Source organism: Electrophorus electricus, chromosome 4 (genome assembly GCF_041902795.1).
Source record: "Electrophorus electricus isolate QZ-2024a chromosome 4, ASM4190279v1, whole genome shotgun sequence".
NCBI lineage: Eukaryota > Metazoa > Chordata > Actinopteri > Gymnotiformes > Gymnotidae > Electrophorus > Electrophorus electricus.
The window spans coordinates 16,696,082-16,717,025 of record NC_137500.1 but is presented as its reverse complement, the minus strand read 5'-3'; the positions used below and the strand labels follow the sequence as shown (position 1 = coordinate 16,717,025).

Sequence of the window (20,944 nt, the reverse complement as noted above, 5' to 3'; positions counted from 1 at the left end):
TAAATTTAATAACAGAAACAGAACAGCACAGAACGGACAGGTTAACATAAAACAGGCTAACAAGTTGAGTACGTGAACTGGTAGACTAACGGAGAATAATGAGAAATATAACTAGAACTAAAGGGGAATACACAGAACTGGGTTGCTTATTAATGACCACCAACAACACAGGGAACAATAAAAAACTAAACAAGGAAAGCAACATAGACAGCGGTGGTAACTAAACAGGGAGCGCGGGGAGAAAGTGCATAGAAACGACGGGCGAGATCAAACGGGAATATATTAAACACATACGAGCGAAGACAAATGTGATCTAACCAGAAACAATGAGCGACAAACAAGAGACGCAGAAACTGGGTTTACATAGGAATGCAATAAGGGGCAAACTCGGAACAGCTCTAGACAAAGGGGAGGAGACACGGAACTATGGAGACTGACAAAAACCCGGAAGTAACTCGGTTGCTAGGGAAACGGGGTGTGACACTTCAGATTATGATTTTACAACAGTGACATCGTGGAGATATCATGGAAAGTCACTTAGCTCCCTAGAGTACCACACAACATATGTTGAATTCTGGGAGACTCTTTTACAGTCCCATCCTTTAAAATAACAAATTATTTGTAGTATTTAATTGTCGAAGTCCAGGAAGAAGCCATGTGTAAATATGAGACTGCAGAAAGGACAAATATTCCTGAGCAATAAACATATTTGAATAGACAGCATGTGACTCCCTCTTCTTGACAACAGTCAGACCTGTTGTGTAAGTTACGTTTTTACATAACTACTAATATACCTCATGCACAATGCTGGTATAACAGCTTGTGGAGAAGTACACTCTAAGAAAATATATGTTAAAAATGACACAATTTGTCTAAAATTTTAATACATGTAAAAAGTGTATGCAGGGACAGTTATTGTGACAGTGATTTAAAGTTATTGTGTACGTTTTTTTCTATCCAGCGAGTGTATAAACTAATCAACATATAAATACCTGCACAAAATGTGTTTATGTCTAACCGGTATAATATTCAAAATGATGTATTTTTTTAAATGAGAAAAACATCAAAACATTTACTTAGTTACTATTTATTAAACAATAGTAACATTGTCACATAATCAATCAGAACCATAGTATTAATACACAAAAAAGCACAAGATAGTAATAGTACAATAGTAATTACAATATAAGAACACATTTTCAACATTAGTCAAATAAAAAAGTATGGTTCACTTTAAAGAATTCAATCTTATTACAAATTCATATACAAAGCTAGGATTAGATGTGATCTAAATAGTTAAAAATTGTCACGGAACGCTCCCCTTCCCCCTGATAACATGGTATATCCCGCCACATACAGTGGGAGATCATTGACCGTCTCATTTGTAACCATGCCCCTGTTGTCAGCACACACCTGCACATGGTTTATTGTTGTGATGTCTGTATGTATTTAATCCACTGTTGGTATGTGCCTCTTCGTCTGTCTTTGTTACGTCTTTAGTCGTACTCATAGTCGTCTGTTTGTGATGTACATAGTCACTGTCACAGTATGGCCCCTCCTCCCAAACATCTACCCTTGTGTGTGTGTATGTGTGTGTGCTTGTGGCCACGCCCCCATGTATTTCAGAGCTGCTCCTCATTGTGTTGTTAATGTGAGCGTAAATAAGTCCTTACTGTAAACATTAGTATTGTCAGTGTTTGATTCCCCGATGGCCTTAGAGCTATGTTGTCTTCTGTGTCTATAAATAAACGTCATTGTGTGTATCATGGCTCCTCTTTGCATCCTGCTAAGCCTCCCCCCGTCACAGAAACACTGACCGCTGAAGGATGCCAGGAAAGAGGAGCAAGAAGAAGAAGGGGAAGAAGGCATGTAATCGTTCCTCCCCAGCCCTTGTGGGGAAATCCCCCATGTTTTTGGGAACTCTCCACACCGGTACAACAGGGGAGAGTGTTCCTGGGAAATTTTTGGGGGGCCCTGAGAGTAGTACGGGGTTGTACTCGGCGGAGTACCGTAACAGGTATGATGGCGACCAGAGCAGAGTGAGGAGTGTCAGGACATCAGCGTCCGGTCAGACTCAGAGGTCGACCATTTGGAGAATCCCGTAATGGAGGCCCTCCATGAGGATTCCCCATCTGTGATGGACACATGGTCAGCAGAGTCAGAGAGCGACGAGCCTCCAGTGCCCAAGGTTCCGCCCAAAGCACATCGAACTCGAATCAGCAAGCCCCGCGTGACTCACAAAGAGGCGGTGCCATCATCGTCTGAAGACACTCCCTCACCTGGGGCACACAGCCCCAGGGCTCACATGCTTGCACGCAAGCCTCAAAAAGACAAAAAGGAGGCGTCACCAGTGCCCGCCCCAGAGACAGGCAAAACCACTGGTGCGCCTCCTAAGGCATATGCCCCAAAGCCAGAGAAGCCGTCGCCACCCAGCTCAGCAAAAGGTGATCCCCCACAGCAGAGTGAGACTCCGAGCCAGCTGATGACTCGGGGACAGGCTGGGGCTCCTGCCAGCTTCCCCGGACTTATTCATAACTCATTGTTTAATTACATGCATGTACCTGTCCCGGTCACTGTGTCAGTCCCAGTCACATTTAATGTATCCATCGCTTTGTCTCCATTTGTGTCTGTGCCTGTGCCCATCAGTGTGTTTGTCCCTGTGTCTGTTATTGTTCTGTCTCTGTCCTTCCCCCCACTGTCCTGCTCGCACTGGCCCATGATGGTTCGCTCGGTCCTCCGGCTTCGGCATTCGGCGTAGGATTCGGAGCCGTAGCCTGATAGGCTGCCGCGCCGGGAGTCTCGCCATCGGGGAGGGGCTCTGTCACGGTACAGCCCCTCCCCCCAAACGTCTACCCTTGTGTGTGTGGGTGTGTGTGTGTGTGTGGCCATGCCCCCATGTGTTTCACATCTGCTCCCCGTTGTGTTGTTAATGTGAGTGTATATGTAAACGTTAATGTAAACGTTAGTATTGTCAGTGTTTGATCCCTCGATGGCCTTAGAGCTATGTTGTCTTCTGTGTCTATAAACGTCTTTGTGTGTATCACAGCTCCTCCATCACAGCTCTCCCTCCATCACAGTCGCTGTTGAGTGTTACTCCGTTTCACCCTGCATGTTATACATGAATGCTGTTATGTTTACCATTATTGTTTTGTTAATAAACATCTGTCCACAACGAGGAAGTCAGTGCGTCCTGCTCCTTGCCCTGCGGCACACGGGCAATTACAAAAACATTTGCATTTGCAACTAAAAGTTCATTTTATTCTTATACAGTGTCTAATGTCAACATTGAACTTTTTTATAAATTCATCACAGCTTGGAAGGTTGTTAGTTTCATTTTATGTGAATTACAATATTTTTATTCCTAAAATGTCAGTTAAAACACTATAACAAATAGTTCTCATATAGAAATTTCATAAACACAAAAAAAGGTTGAGGATAGCAACCACACCCAGGTCTTCCAGGTAGCAAGTGTATGCTATGACTACTAGCATAGCATATGACTTTGTTATAGCAGACAGAACACACATTTAACTTCTGGCTGACCATCACACTCCATCTCACTGCCCACTCCTTCAGGGAGCATACCTGTGCACTTCACACCTTCCATGTGTCCCTCACACCTCCACCCTTCATTCAAGGGGACCATGCATGCCCCTCACCAGGGGTTCACACCAGACCATCCCATTTCTGACACCATTTGTGACAAAGGCTGAGGGCAGCAACCACACCCAGCCTCAAACCTGGGTCTTCCACAGAGTAAACATGCTCTGACCTCCAGAGCTAGCTGAGTAGGTGAGCACCTGAGGGCAATGTATAAAAGAAAATAGAAGGCACTTCTGATAAGATGTGGAACTGAGATATTGTAATTTATCATGAGTAAAATAAAAGATGACCACAAATGTTTTTGTCAAGTAGGTGGTGCTAAAGAGATGTTCTAACTCAAGGGTGCCTAAATCTCGTCCTGGTGATCTACCACCCTGCAGAGTATAGTTCCAAGCCTAAACTTTATCCAATTAATCATGGCCTTCACTGGGTCCTTACTAGTAGTGCCAGTTGTGCTAGATTAGGTTAGGTAGATTAGGTAAACTCTGCAGGGCAGTAGATCACAAGGATAGCACTTAAGCATCACTGTTCTGAAATTAGTCTGTGAATATTTTTGCCACAGTATTAGTCCTGTGGTCTGACTTCACTCAAGAGCTTTGCAGCAGTTAAGAGGAGAAGCCATTTAATGTAATAGGATTGTACATATTATATATGTAGATTTTATGATTGTATACACACATGAGGGAGCGGATTGAAATGCAAGCAGTTTTATTGATGAAACACGACAGGTTAGAGGAGTCAGGCAGGTACTCGTAATCACGAAGTGTCCGGAAGGCATCCAGGGGTCAGGAAGGAGACGAGGTCTGAAACACAGACAGGATTCGAAAACCAGGAAGTATCTGGAATGCTTGGTATGCAAAATGGAGTTGGCAATAGCTCACAAAGTGAGTGCGAGGGAGGGGAGCTTAAATAGGGGGGCAGTAATGAGAATAGCATTTAGGTGCGTACTTAGTACTCTGGCGAACCAGATTGGAGATGTCTGTGCGAAGAGGTAGACGTGGCAGTGCGGGGATAAGTGGTTCCTAGTGTTTGTAATAGTAGAACTGAACAGAATAGTCACTGTAAATTGTGGAATACAGTGGATTGTTTGTAACCGACAAACTAGTGTAAATAGCCAATGAAAAAATGTTAAAAGGCATCACCTTCCATTTTCTTTCATTACTTCAAAGGTTACAAAGGAGGTAGCTGAGTTACTTCATGTACCTATTAACGATGTAGGGAATTTGTTATCTCTCCTCACTATTGATCCAGTCCATTTCTAATTCTTTTGGCAATTATGGGAGAGCAGGCAGGAAAAGGTTATAGGGTGTTTAGTAAATGGCATTTTCCAAGAAACAGACATGAATGATGATGAGTGAGGGAAGAGGGAGATGCTTCTGGAACTTGGAGAAAGGTTAAATTCGGAGTGATAAATGATCAACTGTACTGACTGCACTGTTCTGGGCCCAGAGATGATTTACAAGATTTTTTTTTTAAAGTAATGGTTTGTTTATAATAAATGGAAGGATTTTAAGGAAGGCATAGAAGAGAAACACTCCTGAATATTTGAAAACATTCTCTGATGGCTCCCATCCACACTGTAAGTCTTCCTGTTTACCTAGGAAAGTATTCTGGGTCTAATATAATAAAAAGTGAATAGGGGCATAATATTATGTATTACTAATTCTAGTCAATACCTCTATAGTGTTTATAAAATTTTAATAGGCAGTCATCCTGCATTTTGCCAAAATCTGCTCTTTCCTATGTATTCTAAAATTTATTCTGTACCTTCAAGCTGGACATGAGGAACTACTTGTGCTCTTTTTGACTGACAAACACCACCCTGTAAACACCACCCTGATGGACTGTGTTTCTTTTGTCCTCTCTGAAAGATCGACAAAGAAAGTTGTCCGATTACACTGCGCAACCAGACACCTACCCTAATCTCCCTTATCTATTCCTCTCTGTCTAGCCAAAGTCCTCCCTCTCTGTATAGCCATGAACCTGGGTTTCAACTTCCTTTTTTGAAAGCCTTTTCAGATACTTGCTAATGGCTTTTACTGAAGCCAGTAATCTTCTCCAATACTCCCCCTCCACCCCACAGTTCCCAAACAACCGGACCTCAGCCTGCAAGACATTAGGTCATGCCCCTTATAGAAAAAGTATTCTGGGCATCTCGCTTCCATATAAGGACAGTGACAAAAACACAAAAGCAGCTCAGAAGTGATCAAAGCTTTGACTGACTCACTCTAAATTTCAAGCATCTTTTGTGCACAATTATTGAACTACAATGGTTTAGGAGCTATCAGAAGTCGCAGAGGGAATGGTCTCATTAATGGAACTAAGAAAAGTGTGATTGCTTTGCATTCATTTGAATTTTTAATTCACATTTTACACAGCTCCACCCTCCTCAATATTCAGGAATTAGTATGGTAGCAAAATCACCATAAGTTATCTCAGGGGATTGTGATTTGTTGCTTGAATATATTTGACTTTTGGTGTTACCTCGCTACCCCCAAACACTTTGAAGTCTAAAGAGTCATCTCAATTTGTTGAAATTAACAAGAACTATTGGCTTGTTTTATAGAGCAAGTCAGTTTACAACAAACATTTTTGATAGCTGACATATCAGATTCATGTAATGAATTGAAATTGTGCATTTCAAGGTTGATAGTGTGGCTGACAATGATGAAGGGAGCTTTAAAAGCAGGAAGGGAAACCAAACTTTAACTGTGTCCACCTAAGAATGAAAAATGTCCTTACTACATATGACAAACCTTTTATTACAGCTGAAGGGAACAAGTAAGAATGAGCTGATCCAGCTCTTAAACCCTGGTCCTACAGGTGGTAAACATGTGCCCCAACAACTGCTCCAAAGAGCCAGCTCTCTGGCATAGCAGCCAGAGCACCCATTTCACCTCCCTGAGCTGACGATCCCCATCACACCCCCCTCTCTCCTTTAGGGGGTGACTGCCTGTGTCACCACACTGCCGTTCCTTTTTGGATGTGCGCACCTGCACTTCACCCCTTTCCTGGGTCCTTTAACACTATTCTGAGACTGATGAACTCCTAATAGTTTGATGCATGCAAGTGTGGTTTTACTTAAACCAGAAGTAGTATCTCAGTGTTGTCAGCTCAGTTTAAACTGGTACGGTTAAATATGCTTGATCACACTTTACCATGGTAGGACTTGTACAAAACACAAGGCATTATGTTCTTACTTGCAAAGACTGTGTGAATGTTCACACTCATCTCAGAACTAGTGGATTTTTCTTTGCAGGAGTGTGACCCATTTGCTGTTATCACAGGCACCAGAAAGCAGAGCTAAACCCAAAGGTATTAAAATATCCATGTGCTGTCTTCTGTTTGCTGTCAGCATCTAATAAACCTCCCATGTGGATGATGTATGAACATGTCAGCTGTGAAAATCATGGTTCTCTGACCCTTTGGGAAGCAGCTGCAGCTTAAAGCCACCAATGCACCACAGCTCTTTTTGTGTGTGTGACTTTGATGAATTGAGTCACATATAGAACATATTGTATGAGTCTGGGAGGGCAAAGAAAAGTCTTTATGACAGTAAGCTCCTGCAAAAGCCAAAAAGGGTTGTCATAAGACTCATCAAGTCTTAAACAATGTATGCTTATGTACAATAACTTTCTTGCCCAATGCCTACAATGCCAAACAAAATAGAATTCTCTCATTTCTCCAAATCATAAAGCAAAATAATTTTCAATTCGGACATCAGCATGCACACTGCAATGAACAAGTCAGATTCCTCAGAGTTTCTCTGCTGCACTATAGGTAACGATGCAACAGATGTAGATTGCTTGAACCTGGCTGGACTGAGGGCTGTGCCCCTGGACACCTCTGTGATGGCGCTCAATGCAGCAAAGTACCAGTGCCAGAGTGCAGCAGGCCATGGTGTGGTGCGGGAATTCTGTGAGCACATTCTGCTGCTGAAGAAGATGCGCACCCTCCAGACAGCAGGGAATCCTCACTGCAAGAGCTTACTTTTTTTAAATTTTATTAAATTTTTTTATGCAGCACTCAATGGGCATCCTTGTTTAACCCCTCTATGTATTTCAAATTCTTCAGTTAACACACCATTAACATTAATTTGTACTTTTGATTTACTATACAATAATTTAATCATATTTACAAACCTCTCTGGGAAACCATAATGTTCCAATGTACACCATAAGTAGTCTCTAGAAATATAATCAAAGGCCTTTTTCTGATCCAGTCCTATTATATAAAAATCTCTCTCAGACCCTTCAATAACCAAATTCCTTATTATTCCTGAATCCTCACAGAGCTTATATCCCGCCCTGACTTCGATGCTTGCCACCAGGTCGAGTATCACTGCGCTTTCCTCCCCCTGCGGGGCCGAGGGCTTGGCCGAACCGGACCTGGTCGCGGCACACCGCCGCGGAGAAGTGTGTCCGGCGGCGGCCAACGGCATGCTCTGCTCCGCACTCCCGTGTCCCTCTTGGGGGACAATGGGGGCAGCGTAAGTCACAGGACCAGCCCTCGTACCAAAGTACTCAGGGTCACACTATCACACGCTGACAGGGGTTTAAATACAGACAAAACACTTAACACCAAATCCTGTGCAGGTGTGTGTTATCCCAGGGGGGCGTACTTACAATTTAGACAACCGTGAATCCCCCCTACATGCAGCGGGCCGTACCACGTGACTCGTAGAGGGAGGAGCATTCCTTGACAGAATTGAATTTGGCCCAGTTGTACTATAATTGGTAGTTTATGAAAAATATAATTTAAAAAAATCAAATGTTTCTTAATCTGGGACTAATCAGACATCACCAAAGAAAGACACTGATATCAACATGTTATGATTCAGTGTTTTTTAAATGTCTAATTTTTCCACTTCCACTTCACACAGTATGTTGCATAGGATTTAATGTTCACTTTAGTTTCTTTTAGGAAGGATAGCTGTTTTATTTGCTATGTTTGTTTTAAACACTCTAAGCTTGTGTGAGGTTTATGTGAGAGTAAAAAGTGGTGGTGTTATGAAAATGTGATGTGTGAAGGGTAATGAAGATATATTATGTTTCTATACATTGAACATGGGTCATTCTTAATACATATGCATTAAAAATAAAATGGTCATTTTTAAATTCAGATAAGATAATTTCTGTACTTTTGACATTGACTGGGCCTTTTGACATTGACTTTCTTGCCCACAAGGTAGCGCTATGCTCAGCTCTGTTGCCATCCTAGATGAGTGCGAGCCACTCCCACCTCGTCTCTAATGGACAATTGTAGTAGCTCAGTAGCTGCACTCCTTCACTGTCAGTAAACTGGTCCCTCAGCACCGATGCAAGCATGTGTCTTCCAACACTGTCTGGGCCGATGGATTGCCCTCCACATCCCCTCCCATTATCATGTATTCCAAAAGCTGACTGAGTGATTAACTGATTTTGCACTAATGAACTCATAGGCATTGTGACATGGCAAGTACAATTCTCTTAATGCTGTGCAGTTACAGTTATAGTATCAAGGAACTCTAAAAATGCTGGCCACAAAACCAGAGAAACAGGAGTTTGTTATGCTTCCAGATTAAAATATCTCATAAAACATGTCTGCTGAGAATTTTATGAAGCAAATCCAGTCCTACCAAGCCCACCTGTGGCCCCATGGCAGGCTGGGGATCTGACGGCTGTGTTTACTGAGGGAGAGTGGCAGAAAGCCGGGGGCGGGGGGCTCTAATAAGGTGACAGGAGCCAGCAGGAGCTAGGCTGCTGCTGCCAGCATGTCAATCACTAGGTGCACCTACGAACAACGCACAGGGTCTCATAAGGCCCTATTGATCCTCTTTAATTGGTTTTGTCACACAAACCATGAGCCAGACTTCAATGAGTAGGAGCACCTCCAACTGTATTGATCCTACTTCTGGGTCTTAACCAAAATTCTTACACTGACCTTTAATTAACTAATTACCCATCTCTGGGAGAAAGAGGAAAAAATACATGTCATGGAATATACATTTTCAACACTTCAAAAAATAATAGGTTATATAAATGCTAAAAGAATTTCCAAGCAATAAATGGTATCATGATAATCCACAGTACTGAACAAAAGCTCTCCTATTTAGCAAAAGAAGCATCGCTAAGCTACAAATGGAATTGAATTCATTGGGTTCCTGAATAAAAATGACATACTATCTCTCTGAAACATGCAAAACGATAGCAAGTGTTACATTTGAAATACTGATTTCAAAAAGTTCTGTGAGGCTCCATTATGTCATAGGTTGCTATAAAACATCAACCAGTTTTATACAGAAAGAAGTAATGCTACAAGAAGCTGTAACTGTAGGCGTCAGGTACTCTGACTCTAGAAATGTGGATTACACTTTGAAATCCAAATGGATCTGTGTAAAATATTTTCTCTCTATTTTTTTTTTTTTTTTAAATGCGATGGAGGAAGATCCTTTATACAATGACAGTGAATATGGCACCATGGTAAAAATGTAATGATGCATACACAAGCGTAACATTTGGCACGTCAAGTTCCCAGATCAATCGTTACACTGTTTCATACACGAAGTATAACTCAGAGCAAAACTTCTTTCAAAGGATGTAACAATGTCCCACAGGTGGTAGTTTATTTATAATACTTTATGGCTATTTTCTAAGAGCTTGTTAAGCATGTCTTATTTAAGAGACTACAAAACTAAACGATGTGACATGAGCAAAGGTTCTTTTTAAAATCGCACGTGTACAAAAATCAAATGATTAACTGTAGACAGCTTTTATAGAGGCTTTTGCTGTGTTGTGTGATGTATATTTAGGCATATTCCTGCCAAACTCCATTTAGAATAGTTATAAAATTAGACTGCCTACATCAACGACCTGATCTAGAACTTTAGCTAGTTAGCGAACTAAAAAAGGAAAATCAATAAAACAAATACAAATTGTAGAAACCATAGTTTTGCATCTAGTAACTATTATCTGTGTTTTATTATTATTATTGAATATAATTATCATCATCATCATTTTAAAATTATTTTCCCAAGACTCGTCCTTGTAACAAGGAGAGCACCTGGGATTAGGAACAGAAATATAGGCAGCTGTTATTTCCTACGGCAATGTTTATCCTACATCTGTTTTGTACTTTTCAGGTAGACGTTTCAGTAACGCCCCCAATGAAACAATAACTCATGTCTCCTCCAGAATAAAAGAATTTGATTAAACCTTTATATACAGGCATTCATACCAATGACACAATACCATATAAACATTGCAAAACTACTCTAACCAATGAAAACGCATTTCTTATTTTCAGACAATAACATCAACCTCCTGGAAGACCACCAAAAATTGCCAGTGCCAACTATATCTCAAGTTGCAACAGCAGGGTATTGGGTAAAGTTTTCAACTAGCAATAATCACGCCTCAGATAAACCTCATAGGCTACGATACTGCCGCTGCGCAAAGATAACCTACCATCCTAGGAGTTCGAGCATCTGAGTAACAGGGTCCCTATGCACGTTGACAGTTCTTTGATTTGCCTTAACAAAAACTCCAGAACTACTAGACATGCAGGCTGAAATTAGAGTTTCATATAAAATAATCAACAATGATCAACACTTCTTGATCAGTGTTTTGTGTAAAAACACAAATACTTCGAATGTTACAAAAAGTGAAAGAACGAACACAATGCATGATGGGTAGTGGACAACAGAGTAAGGGTAAGGGGATGATGGTAGAGGTGGGGGGTTAAATTAGTGTGAACCTTTTGGTCAATCACCATAAGGGGTGTGGATTGCACCAAAGCGGGTGGGGAGAAATTACATTGTTGAAGGCCCAACATGAACACCCTGTAAACATACATGCTCTTTTGCGACTGAAAAAGTGAATTCACAACCTACAGTTCCAATATACAGCAGTACAGAATCACCCAGCATTTTTACCAATGCCTTCGTCAAGACCGTTTTGATTCAAATTTACAGACCCTATGTAAATATAAAACACACAGTCTTGATTTTAAAAAGTCTCCACTGCCCTACCCTAAACACACAAAGAAAGCTGTGGTTTAATTAACCTGATCACAGATCAGCTTAGCATGACCTCTATTAATACCTACCTCTGTTCCTTCTCTCTGCAGCATGGTGATACCATCCAGATCTCTGCTGTTAATGGACACCCTCTCGTCTCCACTTGCAGACAGAGAGATCTGCCTATCTGTCAAACAGCCCAACACATTACAAAGGAGAAGCCGCACCAACTCCGGCTTGTCCTTACCGAAGTAACCAAACCTGCATGGAGGCAAATGTGCACGCACACACACACACACAAACATACACACACACCCCTGGATGCTGATCTTAAGGCTAGTGGCCATTCTTGCCCGAACACTAAGAGAGCAAAAGACGTGAAGGAGTGAGCTGTGGAGATGGTTCTGTGCTGTTCTGCTGGTTTACCTGAGCACCCTCTGTTCTGCAACAGGCCAATCTATGTCAATATCAATGCTGTACTCTGCCGGCATCTCAAAATAGGCCATCTTCCCTCCCTACAAAAGGCGAACAGATCACACTTCATGCCCTTTTCAATATTTTAAATAAAGCTCATAAAAGATTATATAATAAACCACTAACAACTTCTGGGACAACTAATATTCTGCAATAAGAAGGAGGCTCAGGTCATCATCAATAGACAGTGGTGAGTGGGCAGAAACTTCTGACTGGCATTAGACCTGTGATAAAAGTGAGTATCTGAACAATTGTTATAAATGTTTGTAACAATTAAATTAATATTAAATTCTGAGATTAGATTAATTTGCTGCCTGCAGCTTGAACACTGTGGAATTCAGCTCACCTGCAGGACTCCTTCATCTATAAGTTTTTTGGTGGCGATGTAAAAGGATCCATTTTCACAGAGCTCCCCAGCCCAGTCCTGGTGATGGGGCCTCTTGGCTGGGTTCAGGTTCAGGGCCTTAGTGTCGGTGCCCTCTTGAGTAAAAAGAAGAGACAGGAAACACTTCAATTAAACAGCTGTGCAGTAGGCTTGAGAAGAGCTGGAACAATCTTCAACCAAGAGGTCTTTCGGTTCAAGAACACTGATCACAGAACTTGATTTGCTTTCCATTTAAGACTCATAAATGCACAATACATTTCAGAAACATAGCCTAGAGACCTTGCCAAAGAAAGTAAACTACTTAGTTCCATCCCAATGTGACTGAATTCCACTTATACCTCAAACACATCCATCTATGTAGGCTTATCGGTGCATCTTTCACACACCTCCTTTGGTGACCTCTTGCCAACGGAAGTGGTGTCTGCGATCGACAGAGAACACAGAGTCGTAGCCTTGTTTGGTCACCATCTCCACTGCCTGTATAAGGTGGTGTGGGTGGAGGCATGGAGAGGTGGCCTGAATATTACAGATGATGTCCACCTCTAAGGGAGTGGTGCGAAGTGTAAAAAGGGAAATACAAACTATGATTAGACAAAGTCAAATAATAGTCATTGAATTATAACAAATAATTAGTATGTGATATAACATAGAACATGTTACATACTGTATGACTATGTATGTAAAAAAAAAAAAACAAACCTGAATTGGATGCAAATGTTGGTATGAATAAATATGAGAAGGATAGGAAAGTGTCTAATAAAAAGCTCAGTTAAGCAGACTCTGCTGCAGCTGTTTATATGAATAAGTGTTCATTTAAACAGCAAAATGAACAGGGGTTGATTAAGTATGCAGCTGATACCTACAAAATGCATGGCACAATGAGCCAGATATGAAGTCCATTCACTTTTAAACACCAAACTAATGGCTCTGAGTTTCTGATCTGATCAACAGCGGACCACAGCAGAGAACAACATAACTCGCCTGGGTTCATTCGGCAAAACTCTTGAATAGTTTCCAGGGAGCTGGTTGTATCTTTGGACACTTCTGCACTCCTCCTGTGTACTCGAGCCCCCCCATTTCTTTGCCACCCGCTCAATCTCATCGTGGTCAGTGAATACCCACAGGCTGTGGAAATGTCCCGGGAAACATCACGTCAAGACAGGAACAACTGGTTTGGTGGTGGTCATCCGTACATTCATACTGCCACGAGTTGCAATTTGCAAATTACTATATTTAACGAATTACCTGTCAAACACATCAGAGTCTATAGCTGCCCGTATAACCCATCCGATCAGTGGAACACCCGCCAGCAATTTTATGTTCTTCAGAGGAATTCCATTGCTGCCGCCACGAGCGAGAATCACCCCAGCTACGTGTCTCTCCTTAACAGTATCTAGTTTGGTTGACTGATTACTACTGCCTTCAGCAGCGTTATCTACAATTTTCCTCTTTAATCTATTCATTCTCTTCAAAGGCTACGAAAATAAAGGGATCGCAAAAGAAACAAAGCTTCAGTAATCGGTGATGGTAAAAACTGGCTTAAAACCTATTCTGCTACAGAGAACAGGTCCAAGAAATGAAGCGCAATTCAAACTAATTCAGTTTAAAAGCAACTAGCGTAGCGTATTATCGGCCACGTCAGTACAAAACATCGACAATCTAAGATAATGGTAAATAAATGTAAGCGCTTTACTAACCCCAATTGGTGTTTTTCAGACGAGATAAATGTTTAATAGTCTAAGATCCAAGACCTATTTGATTTCATGGAAAGAAGTTTTTTTTAAAAACAATTGTTTTTTATATCCTTTGACATTGTGGCCGTCGCGCAAAAACGGCTTCACTTCCGGTGTTCCGTAATTGACCTTTTCTCTTACACAGCGTGTATAATTTGTAAAACTGCGTGTGCATTTGTTTTACGTTATTGAAATGTAAAACTTTTTTTTTCATTTTCAGTGACAGTATGCAGTGTTTTATTTTTTTTAAACTGACCCTGTTAAAAAAAGGACCTCCTGAGAAATAAGACACAATTTATAAGACAAAATTTATTATACCTGTATTAGTTAGGTTTTCTTTTTGGTAATCATGGTTCACTTTGTATTTTTTAGACAGTATACATTTATGAAACCGGCTTCTTAAAACTGTAGAACTGTATATCGCACGGCATAATGGGAAGCGGGAACGTCGTCAACATGTTACAACGGGACTTTTATTTAATAAATAAAAAAACAAGCACATGCAGTAAAGCCGTTGTAATAATCAACAATAACTCCATTTTGAAACATAAATGGAACCTGCTGCATTTTATTCGAGAGGATTGTTCAATTTAACTAAAGCATGTCGCAACGTTTATTACCAGAGATTGACCACCAGGAAGCAGTGTTTATACATTTACAAATCTGTCCAGGCTATACGGAAGTCTACAAAGCCCATTATTTAAGCATTAAAAAAATGTAACAAATGAATGTTCGAAATACTCAGGATGTAATTGCTGGACACCAGAATCCATTTAATTGTGACGTCCACGAACAACTTATTTATCTGTTGGATAAATGATGCCGTGTAAAATTGTGGCAATTTCATCCGCGAGGATTGGCTATACACCAATCAATATACACCCTACCTAACGTCATCTGGTAAAGCCAGAAATTCTAGTGTTCTTGCAGTTTCTTAACTGACTTTTCATTCAAGAGCAACTTTTTCATTCAAAAGTGTGACAGTTCAGTGCAGTCTGTAGTGGTGGAGAGGAAATCTGTTTCCCTGAAAATCAGAAAATCTTGCAGAACGTTTATGAATTATGGGTAATTTATGGGCTAGGTTGTTTCTTGTGTTGAATGTACATTTGAGAACACAGTTGGAACACTGAATCATAACATGTTGATATCAGTGTGAGGCTTAAAGTAAGCCTTAAACACTGTTTAAGAGTGCACACTCCAGTCACATTCGAACCTACCGAGTCTTTGCTTTAAACGTCCTCATTCTGTTTGAAAGGTAAGCTCTTGCAGTAAGGATTCCCTGCTGTCTGGAGGGTGCGCATCTTCTTCAGCAGCAGAATGTGCTCGCAGAACTCCCGCACCGCACCATGGCCTGCTGCACTCTGGCACTGGTACTTTGCTGCATTGAGCGTCACCACAGAGTTGTCCAGGGGCACAGCGCTCAGTCCAGCCAGGTTCAAGCAATCCACATCTGTTACATCGTTACCTGTAGTGCAGCAGAGAATCACTGAGGGATCCGGCTTGTTCATTCTAGTGTGCATGCCGATGTCCGATTTGCAAATTATTTTTGCTTTATGATTTGGAGAAATGAGAGAATTCCATTTTGTTTGGCATTGGATCAGAATCTTGGCTATTTTTAGATCAAAATGGTTTGGTTTTCAATGTTTTTTGTCATCATGCTAAAAAAATGTCAGTAAACACTGGACTGTGAAACCTCAGTGAATATTGTGCTCAGTAATGAAAAGCAGGTGGCGAATATTTATGCATTTTTTTTAGCTGAATGAGTTTCTGGCACAAAACAACTTTTCCTGATTAGCTGCAGCTATATTTCTAACCATTCTAACAAAATATTTTAACAAAAAAAAAAATCTAATCACTGTATGAGATCTACAAACCACAAAATAATCATTATTTAGAAGGGTAACTAAAGGCAAAAGTATACAGAAATCACTTACCAATATAGGCCACCTCTTTCCATTCTAGCTTCTTCTCCTTCATCAGTTTCTCAACCTCCACCTGCTTCGGCTCATTCAGAGACATCAGAACACAGCCCGTTTTCTGGGACAGCTTGTCTGTGAGTCTCCCCAGTGTGGGGTTCTCACTGGAAGTCAGCAGGATCACCTGATAAGACAGAGTGGAAGAAACAAACATGCAAAACGATAGCAAGTGTTACATTTGAAATGCTGATTTCAAAAAGTTCTGTGAGGCTCCATTATGTCATAGGTTGCTATAAAACATCAAACAGTTTTATACAGAAAGAAGTAATGCTACAAGAAGCTGTAACTGTAGGCGTCAGGTACTCTGATTATAGAAATGTGGATTATACTTTGAAATCCAAATGGATCTGTGTAAAATATTTTCTCTCTATTTTTTTAAATGCGATGGAGGAAGATCCTTTATACAATGACAGCGAATATGGCACCATGGTACAAATGTAATGATGCGTACAAAAGTGTAACGTTTGGCGCGTCAAGTTCCCAGATCAATCGTTACACTGTTTCATACACGAAGTATATCTCAGAGCAAAACTTCTTTCAAAGGATGTAACAATGACCTACAGGTGGCAGTTTATTTATAATACTTTATGGCTATTTTCTAAGAGCTTGTTAACCGTTTCTTATTTAATAGACTACAAAACTAAACAATGTAATAGATGAGCAACAGCAAAGGTCGTTTTTAAAATTGCATGTGTAAAAAAATCAAATGATCAACTGTAGACGTCTTTTATGCATGTTTTTGCTATGCTGTGTGATGTATATTTAGTTATAAAATTAGACTGCCTGTGTCAATGACCTGATTTAGAACTTTAGCTAGCTAGCAAACTAAAAATGAAAAGTCAATAAAACAAATACAAATTGTAGAAACCATAGTTTTGCATCTAGTAACTATTATCTGTGTTTTATTATTATTATTGAATATAATTATCATCATCATCATTTTAAAATTATTTTCCCAAGACTCGTCCTTGTAACAAGGAGAGCACCTGGGATTAGGAACAGAAATATAGGCAGCTGTTATTTCCTACGGCAATGTTTATCCTACATCTGTTTTGTACTTTTCAGGTAGACGTTTCAGTAACGCCCCCAATGAAACAATAACTCATGTCTCCTCCAGAATAAAAGAATTTGATTAAACCTTTATATACAGGCATTCATACCAATGACACAATACCATATAAACATTGCAAAACTACTCTAACCAATGAAAACGCATTTCTTATTTTCAGACAATAACATCAACCTCCTGGAAGACCACCAAAAATTGCCAGTGCCAACTATATCTCAAGTTGCAACAGCAGGGTATTGGGTAAAGTTTTCAACTAGCAATAATCACGCCTCAGATAAACCTCATAGGCTACGATACTGCCGCTGCGCAAAGATAACCTACCATCCTAGGAGTTCGAGCATCTGAGTAACAGGGTCCCTATGCACGTTGACAGTTCTTTGATTTGCCTTAACAAAAACTCCAGAACTACTAGACATGCAGGCTGAAATTAGAGTTTCATATAAAATAATCAACAATGATCAACACTTCTTGATCAGTGTTTTGTGTAAAAACACAAATACTTCGAATGTTACAAAAAGTGAAAGAACGAACACAATGCATGATGGGTAGTGGACAACAGAGTAAGGGTAAGGGGATGATGGTAGAGGTGGGGGGTTAAATTAGTGTGAACCTTTTGGTCAATCACCATAAGGGGTGTGGATTGCACCAAAGCGGGTGGGGAGAAATTACATTGTTGAAGGCCCAACATGAACACCCTGTAAACATACATGCTCTTTTGCGACTGAAAAAGTGAATTCACAACCTACAGTTCCAATATACAGCAGTACAGAATCACCCAGCATTTTTACCAATGCCTTCGTCAAGACCGTTTTGATTCAAATTTACAGACCCTATGTAAATATAAAACACACAGTCTTGATTTTAAAAAGTCTCCACTGCCCTACCCTAAACACACAAAGAAAGCTGTGGTTTAATTAACCTGATCACAGATCAGCTTAGCATGACCTCTATTAATACCTACCTCTGTTCCTTCTCTCTGCAGCATGGTGATACCATCCAGATCTCTGCTGTTAATGGACACCCTCTCGTCTCCACTTGCAGACAGAGAGATCTGCCTATCTGTCAAACAGCCCAACACATTACAAAGGAGAAGCCGCACCAACTCCGGCTTGTCCTTACCGAAGTAACCAAACCTGCATGGAGGCAAATGTGCACGCACACACACACACAAACATACACACACACCCCTGGATGCTGATCTTAAGGCTAGTGGCCATTCTTGCCCGAACACTAAGAGAGCAAAAGACGTGAAGGAGTGAGCTGTGGAGATGGTTCTGTGCTGTTCTGCTGGTTTACCTGAGCACCCTCTGTTCTGCAACAGGCCAATCTATGTCAATATCAATGCTGTACTCTGCCGGCATCTCAAAATAGGCCATCTTCCCTCCCTACAAAAGGCGAACAGATCACACTTCATGCCCTTTTCAATATTTTAAATAAAGCTCATAAAAGATTATATAATAAACCACTAACAACTTCTGGGACAACTAATATTCTGCAATAAGAAGGAGGCTCAGGTCATCATCAATAGACAGTGGTGAGTGGGCAGAAACTTCTGACTGGCATTAGACCTGTGATAAAAGTGAGTATCTGAACAATTGTTATAAATGTTTGTAACAATTAAATTAAATTCTGAGATTAGATTAATTTGCTGCCTGCAGCTTGAACACTGTGGAATTCAGCTCACCTGCAGGACTCCTTCATCTATAAGTTTTTTGGTGGCGATGTAAAAGGATCCATTTTCACAGAGCTCCCCAGCCCAGTCCTGGTGATGGGGCCTCTTGGCTGAGTTCAGGTTCAGGGCCTTAGTGTCGGTGCCCTCTTGAGTAAAAAGAAGAGACAGGAAACACTTCAATTAAACAGCTGTGCAGTAGGCTTGAGAAGAGCTGGAACAATCTTCAACCAAGAGGTCTTTCGGTTCAAGAACACTGATCACAGAACTTGATTTGCTTTCCATTTAAGACTCATAAATGCACAATACATTTCAGAAACATAGCCTAGAGACCTTGCCAAAGAAAGTAAACTACTTAGTTCCATCCCAATGTGACTGAATTCCACTTATACCTCAAACACATCCATCTATGTAGGCTTATCGGTGCATCTTTCACACACCTCCTTTGGTGACCTCTTGCCAACGGAAGTGGTGTCTGCGATCGACAGAGAACACAGAGTCGTAGCCTTGTTTGGTCACCATCTCCACTGCCTGTATAAGGTGGTGTGGGTGGAGGCATGGAGAGGTGGCCTGAATATTACAGATGATGTCCACCTCTAAGGGAGTGGTGCGAAGTGTAAAAAGGGAAATACAAACTATGATTAGACAAAGTCAAATAATAGTCATTGAATTATAACAAATAATTAGTATGTGATATAACATAGAACATGTTACATACTGTATGACTATGTATGTAAAAAAAAAAAAAAAAACCTGAATTGGATGCAAATGTTGGTATGAATAAATATGAGAAGGATAGGAAAGTGTCTAATAAAAAGCTCAGTTAAGCAGACTCTGCTGCAGCTGTTTATATGAATAAGTGTTCATTTAAACAGCAAAATGAACAGGGGTTGATTAAGTATGCAGCTGATACCTACAAAATGCATGGCACAATGAGCCAGATATGAAGTCCATTCACTTTTAAACACCAAACTAATGGCTCTGAGTTTCTGATCTGATCAACAGCGGACCACAGCAGAGAACAACATAACTCGCCTGGGTTCATTCGGCAAAACTCTTGAATAGTTTCCAGGGAGCTGGTTGTATCTTTGGACACTTCTGCACTCCTCCTGTGTACTCGAGCCCCCCCATTTCTTTGCCACCCGCTCAATCTCATCGTGGTCAGTGAATACCCACAGGCTGTGGAAATGTCCCGGGAAACATCACGTCAAGACAGGAACAACTGGTTTGGTGGTGGTCATCCGTACATTCATACTGCCACGAGTTGCAATTTGCAAATTACTATATTTAACGAATTACCTGTCAAACACATCAGAGTCTATAGCTGCCCGTATAACCCATCCGATCAGTGGAACACCCGCCAGCAATTTTATGTTCTTCAGAGGAATTCCATTGCTGCCGCCACGAGCGAGAATCACCCCAGCTACGTGTCTCTCCTTAACAGTATCTAGTTTGGTTGACTGATTACTACTGCCTTCAGCAGCGTTATCTACAATTTTCCTCTTTAATCTATTCATTCTCTTCAAAGGCTACGAAAATAAAGGGATCGCAAAAGAAACAAAGCTTCAGTAATCGGTGATGGTAAAAACTGGCTTAAAACCTATTCTGCTACGGAGAACAGGTCCAAGAAATGAAGCGCAATTCAAACTAATTCAGTTTAAAAGCAACTAGCGTAGCGTATTATCGGCCACGTCAGTACAAAACATCGACAATCTAAGATAATGGTAAATAAATGTAAGCGCTTTACTAACCCCAATTGGTGTTTTTCAGACGAGATAAATGTTTAATAGTCTAAGATCCAAGACCTATTTGATTTCATGGAAAGAAGTTTTTTTTAAAAACAATTGTTTTTTATATCCTTTGACATTGTGGCCGTCGCGCAAAAACGGCTTCACTTCCGGTGTTCCGTAATTGACCTTTTCTCTTACACAGCGTGTATAATTTGTAAAACTGCGTGTGCATTTGTTTTACGTTATTGAAATGTAAAACTTTTTTTTTCATTTTCAGTGACAGTATGCAGTGTTTTATTTTTTTTAAAC

The 20,944-nt window shown here is 40.7% G+C and overlaps 2 non-coding genes and 2 pseudogenes across 4 annotated transcripts; all 4 read right to left on the bottom strand.

Annotated features, from left to right (window-relative positions):
* Positions 1-1,071: 1,071 nt before the first annotated feature.
* LOC145657510 (N-acylneuraminate cytidylyltransferase-like) lies at positions 1,072-14,318 on the bottom strand (annotated as a pseudogene). The gene is made up of 7 exons (XR_014123249.1): positions 13,704-14,318; positions 13,440-13,583; positions 12,845-13,000; positions 12,420-12,553; positions 12,026-12,114; positions 11,689-11,860; positions 1,072-4,406 (listed from the first exon to the last, which is right to left on the bottom strand). The product of XR_014123249.1 is annotated as an N-acylneuraminate cytidylyltransferase-like (transcript).
* Positions 10,901-11,041, bottom strand: LOC145657737 (U4 spliceosomal RNA). The gene has a single exon (XR_014123612.1). It is a non-coding gene; the product is annotated as a U4 spliceosomal RNA (small nuclear RNA).
* Positions 14,319-14,480: 162 nt separating the features above from the next.
* Positions 14,481-20,815, bottom strand: LOC145657509 (N-acylneuraminate cytidylyltransferase-like; annotated as a pseudogene). Its single transcript, XR_014123248.1, has 8 exons — positions 20,205-20,815; positions 19,941-20,084; positions 19,346-19,501; positions 18,921-19,054; positions 18,533-18,621; positions 18,198-18,369; positions 16,126-16,291; positions 14,481-15,656 (listed from the first exon to the last, which is right to left on the bottom strand). The product of XR_014123248.1 is annotated as an N-acylneuraminate cytidylyltransferase-like (transcript).
* LOC145657736 (U4 spliceosomal RNA) lies at positions 17,410-17,550 on the bottom strand. Its single transcript, XR_014123611.1, has one exon. It is a non-coding gene; the product is annotated as a U4 spliceosomal RNA (small nuclear RNA).
* Positions 20,816-20,944: the final 129 nt, after the last annotated feature.